Here is a 7734-nt window from a genome sequence, read left to right as displayed (position 1 = left end):
ACTCCAACTTGCTCTTATTTCATTTCTCTGCCATTTTCATAGGCAATTTTTATATGAAAATCATGTCATCCTTAACAACCTAGACTTATTTTCTCATTTCCCTTTAATGATTCTGTGTTCCGAGTTTAAGAATGGATTGCTTACATTTCACTTACAAATCTCCCTTCTAATCATTGTTATTAATATCACAATTTTGTTGTAATATCTATAAAAGCACAAACTGTGTCTTCTTAAAGATGCATTTACCAACCCCTGAATTGCATACATTTCAATTACAACACTCTCCCATAATTATTATTATTAATATCACAATTACCATTGTAATATCCATAAGACTGCAGAAGGTGTCCTGTCATGGGTGCCTTTACAAACAGCTTTTCCAGTTTCCTCTCAAGAAAAATGTGCCAGACTTTATCTAAATTCAACTTCCCCCTGTAATTTACATTAGACAACACACTCCATCAATAAAACCATCAAAATGATCTACTGCATTGTAGACAAAAGTTATTGTGTCAAGTTGACACTAATCAGTTAATTCCAGCAAACCTTCAGATAAACAAAAGCTTGTTGTCTATTACTGATGTGTGTGATGGGCTCCTTGTATGTCCTATGGTTCTGCCCATCTATAGAGATGTATCTGGCAGACACTTGCCCTGAGGTATCTATATGGAAACCAAGACAAGATCTATAGTTAATGATGTTGACCCTGACTCCCCCAACAGAGATTGAATTCAAGTCCTCATAATATCTCGACAGCTGATATGTATACTGTGCTAATAATATTAACAATTACTCTGCCACTGGGATTCCCCAGGCTCTGACTTTAAAAAGCAACTTTAAAGCTTCTTCCCTTATATAAACTGATTTCCCTGTTTATACCCACCATCAGCATGGTCTCCCCTTAAGATAAGGATGGGTTTCTGAATAGACAAAGGCTTTTATTAATGTAGGTGTCCTATATTTCTAAGAAATTCTGTGGGAGTTAACTTCTGGATAAACTGATGGTAGGAGTGATGGTCTCAGGAAATGTTTTTAGTCACTATTTCCTTGGCAGGCTGGGCCAGTAGGGACTGGGGAGAGAGCCAGCTTCACATTGTTACTGTTGACGTGGTTCAGAAAGCATTCCGAATCTCCTCTGCTGTGACCCCTCCTTTCGACATGAAAGGGCAACCTGCCAATCCCTGCTTGGTGTGGCCGGGGGGTTGAGGAGTCAGAAATCACCCTTAGGTCTCTTCAACTGACGCTGAGACTTGGAGGAAAGTGAAGGAGCTGAACCAGACCTCTCTTCCTGACCTGTTCTCTCCTTTCCTTCCTGCTTCTCTTTCTTCTGCAAAGACTGAGTGGGAAAGGCTACTGCTGGCTCCCAGGCCACAGAGAAGCTGAGGATGAATTGTTGACAGGGGGCACTGTTAGAAATTAAATTCTGCCCTATTTTGTGTACCATTCTTGTGAGTCACATTCGTGAATAGTAGCGAGAGATTTAATGATCGCATATTTTTTATCTTATTTCCCTTCGGTCGATGGCAATTTTTTTCTGTTAATGTCAACTTAGAGCTCAAAGTAATTTAGTAATTGATTCTAAGCACAGCAGTTCGCCAATGGCAGCTCTCCATTTGTGGGGAATATCTTTGCTAATTTTATCCATCAGAATGAGATTACCATGCTAATCTCTCCTATCCTTATCTCTTGGTCATTTGGGACATGCTGATGCAAATGACTTATTAGACACGGGCCTTCGTCCATCCCCGGGATCAGGGGAAGATGAAAGGGAGCCAAGATAAGGATGTTATAATACCCTAACACACACACAGACGCTACGCATATCTAATACGAAAATGATAAGACCTTAAACTGAAAACTGGTGTAAAAACTGGTTTTAACAAATGAAAAATACAATGCATCACAATATATTAAATACATTGAAAAGAAAGAAAAGAAAGAAGGCAGAACAAATACATCTGGAGATACATAATTGGAAACCTAAACATTCATTGGCTCAGGGAAACCTAGAAAGTCGTAAGTCAGGTGGAAGGAGGGGGGCGCCCTTAATGAGATTAAGTGGAGAAAACCAAAATGGCTGTGTTAACAAAAAGATTGAGGCTATATCTACAGACACAATCTGTCTGACTGTTTTCAGTGAATGGTTACTGACTAAGTTAGTGATTGGTTATTGGTCTGATTTAATTAAAATGCTCAAACCAGTGTGAGCGTGTGTGGTAAAAATAGCCTGAGACTAGTTTGGGTTACACACACAATAGGGTATTGTATCATACAATGGGCTGAAAGGGCTTCCAGAGACATTTCTAGTAAATGGACACATTCTAAAATGCTGTGCTTTATGAAATAGCAAAATACTTAGAGGGAGTTCAGAAAAGATCTGTTTAAATAATTCAGGTAAAAGGGAACTCCAGGAAAGAAAAATTAGCTAATATAGTAGCTGGGCGAGGGTTTATGAAGGCAGAAAACCCCCCAGAGAGAGAAAAGATATTTAGCATTTAAGATGCCTGATGTGAGATCAAAAGAGGAAAATCTAGATATTAAGCAAATAAATAAATCCTGTCTTTATTTTCCTCAACAGAAGAGAGGAGAAACTGACATTATGGTCATTTTTATCTTCAAAAAGCCAAAACCTTATTACCAAAATAACAAAAATATATCATGAAAATCTAAAACAAAATGATTTCCAAGTTCCAATCATTGGCCCAATTATTTCAAATGTTTTGTACTCTAATGCTGCTACACAACAATGTCAGTAGCCTAACAATAGGACAAAGCAACTCCAGTGCTCTCTTGGCTGTCACATATCCCTAACCACGATCCCTCCCAAACCAGGATATTCTCGTGACTTCCCCATCCTGACTAAAAAGGCACAGTTCTAAAACTTCAGGGTTATCTTTAACTCCTCTAAACTATGGTGTTGTCTTAGGGTCTTTGCCCTGTTCTTCTCACAATGTAGTCAGTCGCCGAGTCATATAGACTCTAACTCTGAAAATAGTCTCACCATGTTTTCTATCTTCACTCCCAATTCCCTCATTTGGGTCTTGATTTTTATTTAAGAGATAAAGCAAATGTTTTCATCTTGGTTACTTATAGCAGTGGATATAGCCCAGGAATTGAAACTGGGCCCCCTGCAGTGGAATCCTGGAGTCCCAACCACTGGATTGCTAGGGAATTCCCATTTAATGCAGTATATTTAAAAAAAAATATATCAAATTCATACCAAAAAATCCAGGAGGAGCAAAATATCAAAATTTAAAATTAAGAACAGGATTCAACCCTGTATTTGCATAACCCTGTGTGCTGTGCTGTGCTGTGCTTAGTTGCCTCCGACTCTTTGTGACCCTGTGGACTGTTAGCCCTCCAGGCTCCTCTGTCCATAGGGATTCTCCAGGCAAGAATACTGGAGTGGGTTGCCATGCCCTTCTCCATGGGATCGTCTCATTCCAGGGATCAAACCCAGGTCTCCCACATTGTAGGTGTATTCTTTACCTATTGAGCCACTGGGGAAGCCAGCTGCTGCTGCTGCTAAGTTGCTTCAGTCGTGTCCAACTCTGTGCGACCCCATAGACGACAGCCCACCAGGCTCCACCGTCCCTGGGATTCTCCAGGCAAGAACACTGGAGTGAGTGGGTTGCCATTTCCTTCTCCAATGCATGAAAGTGAAAAGTGAAAGTGAAGTCGCTCAGTCGTGTCCAACTCTTCGCCACTCCATGGACTGCAGCCCACCAGGCTCCTCCATCCATGGGATTTTCCAGGCAAAAGTACTGGAGAGGGGTGCCATTGCCTTCTCCAGGGGAAGCCAGCTAGCCAGTCCTAAATATAACCAGAAACAAATTCTGGCTCTGCTGCTCACAAGCTGTAGCCTGCTTGGGTAAGTGACTTCATCCTTTGGCCTCTTACTCTCCTCCTCTGTAAATGAGGATTAAATACTTTTTTCAGAAGACATCCTATTTTCCAGGCTTACCAATCCACTGCTGCAAAAATGCACAGTTCTTTACAAAGTGTTTCGTGTAATACATTTTCTGACTTAAGTCTAATAATAACCATGTTAGTGAGCTTCCCTGATAGCTCAGTTGGTAAAGAATCCACCTGCAATGCAGGAGACCCTGGTTTGATTCCTGGGTCAGGAAGATCTGCTGGAAAAGGTATAGGCTACCCACTCCAGTATTCTTGGACTTCCCTTGTGGCTCAGCTGGTAAAGAATCCGCTTGCAATGCAGGAGACCTGGGTTCAATCCCTGGGTTGGGAAGATCCCCTGGAGAAGGGAAAGGCTACCCATTCCAGTATTCTGGCCTGGAGAATTCCGCAGACTTTAAAGTCCATGGGGTCCCAAAAAGTGGGACGCAGCTGAGCAACTTTCACTTTCACTTCAGGGAAATTTGATGCTGCTTCCTCCAATTGAATCTCCTTCCCCATCAACTCTGCAGTTGAAAACCACAGCCCTGTAGCCAACTTTGAAAGCCAGCTTCTAAATGATCACTTGCACGAATACTTTCTAAGTCCTGCAACTGTGCAACCGTAACAAGCACAAATTGAGGGCCTGTGATGGGGCAGTCATTTGGGATTCAGTGCTGAACATGACAGAGATAAGGCCCATCTTCATGGAGCCGGGATCTAATGAAAATGGACAAATAAACTACCAAACAAAAAACAAATAATTTTAATAAATAAATGCATTTATCATTATAAATAATGAAATCAATGATTATTTTAAATTAAATTAAAGCAATTAAATTAATTCTAATATACTTAAAAATAATTCCAGGCAGAGGAAATAGCGATGCAAAGGTCCTGAGCCACAAGCACTTGGTTTTTGGAAGAAGGTTTTCCAAGCTGAAGGAGGATGGCAAGATTCAATTTTCTATAAACATTCAGGTAACTTTTCATGTATATTTCCTATAACTATTATCTCTCCCCACTTTATGTTCTGGTCAACTGTACTCTTGTATGGTTCCAGTATGTGAGAGAGTTAAAAGAGCGTGGATTTAACTAGATTGTCTGGCTTAAATCATGGCTCAATTGCTTATTAGCTGGAAGACCATGGACAAGTTTTAGTCATTCTAAACATTGTTTTCCTGATTTGCAAAATGGGAGTGGTAGTCATAGGCTCGTTGTGAGGAATGCATTCATGGAAAGCATTTAGAACACTGGTATATAGCAAGTACCATGTAGGGGTTAGTTTCTGCGATTACCTTAACTAGCCTGTAAACTCCATTAGGATTTCTTGTCTTCACATTATGCAGCAATGTTGCACACTGCTTTGCAAATATCTCAGAATATGTGTATTGAATCTAGTCAGAGAGGGAAAAATGTTAATATACTGATAATTTTTTTATAAACACAAATGATGAGATGATTATAAATTGAGGCATAGATTCTTTATTTGGTATCTTCTTTTCTGTGCTTTGACTTCTTACTGACTGAAAGAAGGCATCAGTCCATAAGGAGTACTCAGGCTGACACAGCATTTAGGAAGGGCCATTAGCATACCAGCTTCTAATATGTACCTGAAACCAACACTGCTCAACGTTTGCATCATTCTTTTTCTTCAACAGGGACTGGTTTAGAATTTAGGCTATGTCAAGTGATGAGTTTTCAAAAATTCTATGTTCAATAACACTGCTGATGGATCTGGACTGAGCTTTTTATATTCATTTCCTCTAGGAGGTTGAAGAAATTTCCCACCATCAGGAGTGGTTTTTTTCTTGGCCAGGAGGGTTAATTGTTGTAGAGCATTTCTTACCATGGCCATTGGTATAGGCATGTCAGTATATGTGATGCACTGTAGATTAAGTAGACTTGGTCAACTTCTCGGATAATTTGGGATCTTAAAGAATATACCTTCAAGGGTTTTGAAATTCCTTTTATAAATAAAACTCCAATAATCCTCTAATATTTATCCTGAAATGCTTATCCAAACTCACTTTAAGGGTATTAACAACTCATCAGGGAGGGGGCTTGGTGGAGTGGATGGAGTACAGAGCAGGACTCAAACCCCAGTTCTGCTGTATAATTGCTGTGTGATTTCAATCTGTGTTTGTAACCTCTTTAAGCTTCTCTTCCTTCATCTGTAAACATAAAATATTTCATATTATTAGTGTGAGGAACTAAGAATACACACACACACACCTTACACAGGGCATGATACATGAATTAGTTTCTTAGGTCTGCTATAAAAAATTACCACAAACTTGGCATCTTGAAACAACAGAAATTCATTCTCTCACAGTTCTGGAGGTCAGAGGTTGGGAACCATTATCACTGGGCCAAAATCAAGGTGACAGCAGAGTTGCACTCTTTCTAGGGGCTTCAGAGGAGACTCAGTTCCTTGCCTTTTCCAGCTCCTGGCGGCTGTTAGTGTTCTTTCTGGCTTGTGGCTGAATTACTCTAGTCTCTGCCTCCATGGTCATGTTGCCTTCTCTTCTGCCTAATTTCCCCTGCCTCTCTCCTATAGGAGTCTCTGGGACTCAGACAGAGAGAGGAAACTAGTGGTTACCAGTAGGGACAAGGAAGAGGTGAGGGGGGCGATGGAGGAGTCAGGGCTTAAGGGGCACAAATGATTAGGTATCAAGTAAGCTATATGGATATATTGTACAACATGGAGAATATAGCAAATATTGTGCAATAACTATAAATGGAGTATAACCTCTAAAAACTGTGAATCACTATATTGTACTCTTGTAACATATATATTGTACACCAACGATACTTTAGTAAAAAAAAAAAAATGAATCCATGTGATTGCATTTAGGGCTCATCTGGATAATTCAGTCCACTTTCCCCACCTCAAGACTCTTATCTTAATCATATCTTCAAAGATACCTTTTCCATATAAATTGTTGCAGAGATTAAGATCTGATATCTTCAAAAGAAATTATTTTATTTTTAAAATAATTTTATTGGTATGTAGTTTATTTATAATGAGTTCGTTTCAGGTGTACAGCAAAGTGAATCAGTTACATATACACACACGTGTGTGTGTGTGTGTGTGCATGTGTGCTCAGTCATGTCTGACTCTTCATGACCCCATGGACTGTAGCCAGGCTCCTCTGTCCATAGAATTTTAGGCAAGAATACTGGAGTGGATTACCATTTCCTTGTCCACTGTTTTTCAGATTCTTTTCCCATATAGCAAAAGCCATTTTTTTTAGACTACTTTAGTACACAGTGTATATTTAATAAATTGCCTATTATTGTGCTAATTATTAATGGATCTTTAATTTTTAAAAATAAGAGTTTGATAAAAAATATATTAGTGGCACAATATTAAAAATATAGTTATAAATATATTTAGAATTTCTTTTTAATCTCAAAAGGTGACCAATAGGCTAATTAAAATATTTTACTGTGCTTTGTGTAGTAAAATGTGACACCCTTAGTGACTAAGCAACAACATAGTAAAATGTAATAGTGAGGTACTAGGCTATTAAATGCCCCCTTCCCATATGACTTTGGGATATTATATAGTCTTTCTGAGTCTCAGCTTCTTGTTTTGTTAACAAAGGACAACCAAGGCATAGAGTTGTCACAAGGATTAAATGAAGTAAGCCTGGCACAAAGGAAATACTCTCCAAATGGTAGGTTTTATCGATTCCAAAAATAAACGTACAAGCAAAAGTCTGGCCCCATCTCTCTCACTTTCCCCTGTGTCACTATGAAGATGTATTACAAGACGTAAATGTCCCCTGCCTGAGGAATCATTTCAGTTTGCATCTATATTGACCTCATTTTTAA

Source organism: Bubalus kerabau, chromosome 7, assembly GCF_029407905.1.
Source record: "Bubalus kerabau isolate K-KA32 ecotype Philippines breed swamp buffalo chromosome 7, PCC_UOA_SB_1v2, whole genome shotgun sequence".
NCBI classification, from domain to species: domain Eukaryota; kingdom Metazoa; phylum Chordata; class Mammalia; order Artiodactyla; family Bovidae; genus Bubalus; species Bubalus kerabau.
Note: the sequence above shows the minus strand (reverse complement) of the source record.